Here is a 2,500-nt window from a genome sequence, read left to right on the forward strand (position 1 = left end):
ATGGAAATCTTTTCTCGTTTTGGTGCGTGCTACATTTTTACGGATAGACCCCGTGAAACGCTAGAAATTGGCGGGGATGTGTCTCTTGTGGCTCACGGGGCTGTTAGGGTGGCACAGAAATCCCTCGGAATGGGAAAACGGGTCATTTTCGTGTTGCCACATTGCATGCGAACGGCATGAAACTTCCAGAGGCATTTGCAGCAGGAATGCATGTGCAGTCAAAAAAGTGAATATTTTTCACGGATAGACCCCGTGAAACGCTAGAAATTGGCGGCGATGTCTCTCTTGTGGCTCACGGGGCTGTTAGGGTGGCACAGAAATCCCTCGGAATGGGAAAACGGGTCATTTTCGTGTCGCCACATTGCATGCGAACCGCATGAAACTTCCAGAGGCATTTGCAGCAGAAATGCATGTGCAGTCAAAAAATTGAATATTTTTCACGGATAGACCCCGTGAAACGCTAGAAATTGGCGGGGATGTGTCTCTTGTGGCTCACGGGGCTGTTAGGGTGGCACAGAAATCCCTCGGAATGGGAAAAAACGGGTCATTTTCGTGTCGCCACATTGCATGCGAACCGCATGAAACTTCCAGAGGCATTTGCAGCAGGAATGCATGTGCACTCAAAAAATGTGATATTTTTCACGGAGAGACCCCGTGAAACGCTAGAAGTGGGCGGGGATGTCTCTCTTGTGGCTCACGGGGCTGTTAGGGTGGCACAGAAATCCCTCGGAATGGGAAAACGGGTCATTTTCGTGTCGCCACATTGCATACGAACCGCATGAAACTTCCAGAGGCATTTGCAGCAGGAATGCATGTGCACTCAAAAAAGTGAATATTTCTCACGGATAGACCCCGTGATACGCTAGAAATTGGCGGGGATGTCTCTCTTGTGGCTCACGGGGCTGTTAGGGTGGCACAGAAATCCCTCGGAATGGGAAAACGGGTCATTTTCGTGTCGCCACATTGCATGCGAACCGCATGCAACTTCCAGAGGCATTTGCAGCAGAAATGCATGTGCAGTCAAAAAAAAATTGATATTTTTCACGGATAGACCCCGTGAAACGCTAGAAATTGGCGGGGATGTGTCTCTTGTGGCTCACGGGGCTGTTCGGGTCGCACAGAAATCCCTGGGAATGGGAAAACGGGTCATTTTCGTGTTGCCACATTGCGTACGAACCGCATGAAACTTCCAGAGGCATTTGCAGCAGGAATGCATGTGCACTCAAAAACTTCTATATGTTTCACGGATAGACCCCGTGAAACGCTAGAAATTGGCGGGGATGTGTCTCTTGTGGCTCACGGGGCTGTTAGGGTGGCACAGAACTCCCTCGGAATGGGAAAAGGGGTCATTTTCGTGTTGCCACATTGCATAGGAACGCCATGAAACTTCCAGAGGCATTTGCAGCAGAAAGGCACGTGCACTCAAAAATTTTAATATTTTTCACGCATAGACCCCGTCAAACGCTAGAAGTTGGCGGGGATGTCTCTCTTGTGGCTCACGGGGCTGTTAGGGTCGCACAGAAATGCCTCGGAATGGGAAAACGGGTCATTTTTGTGTGGCCACATTGCATAGGAACGGCATGAAACTTCCAGAGGCATTTGCAGCAGGAATGCATGTGCACTCAAAAACGTCTATATTTTTCACGGATAGACCCCGTGAAACGCTATAAATTGGCGGGGATGTCTCTCTTGTGGCTCACGGGCGCTGTTAGTTAGGGTCGCACAGAAATCCCTCGGAATGGGAAAAGGGGTCATTTTCGTGTTGCCACATTGCGTACGAACGGCATGAAACTTCCAGAGGCATCTGCAGCAGAAATGCATGTGCACTCAAAAACGTCTATATTTTTCACGGATAGACCCCGTGAAACGCTAGAAATTGGCGGGGATGTGTCTCTTGTGGCTCACGGGGCTGTTAGGGTCGCACAGAAATCCCTCGGAATGGGAAAACGGGTCATTTTCGTGTTGCCACAATTGGCATACGAACGGCATGAAACTTCCAGAGGCATTTGCAGCAGAAATGCATGTGCACTCAAAAACGTGAATATTTTTTCACGGATAGACCCCGTCAAACGCTCGAATTTGGCGGGGATGTTTCTCTTGTGGGTCACGGGGCTGTTCGGCTCGCACAGAACTCCCTTGGTCCACCTGATTCGTGCATACAGGCAGCAACTAAAACTCTGTAAACCTGCTGTGAGGACATCTAAACAGTGGACCAGTGAGGCTGTGGAAGATTTGCGGGCGTGCTTAGACTGTACTGACTGGGATATGTTCACGACTGCTACCAATAGTCTGGATGAACTCACAGAGGCTGTGTACATCAGCTTCTGTGAGGACTGCTGTATCCCAACACGTACCAGGGTGAACTTTAACAACAACAAGCCCTGGTTCTCAGCAAAGCTCAAAAGGTTGAGGTTGGAGAAGGAGGAAGCGTTTAGGAGTGGGGATAGAGACAGATTCAAGGAGTCGAAGAACAGGTTTAGCAAAGCGGTGAGAGAGGCTA

This window comes from Petromyzon marinus, unplaced genomic scaffold, assembly GCF_048934315.1.
Source record: "Petromyzon marinus isolate PM22_M1 ecotype Great Lakes invasive population unplaced genomic scaffold, UKy_Petmar_22M1.pri1.0 PM_G_Scaffold_156, whole genome shotgun sequence".
NCBI lineage: Eukaryota > Metazoa > Chordata > Hyperoartia > Petromyzontiformes > Petromyzontidae > Petromyzon > Petromyzon marinus.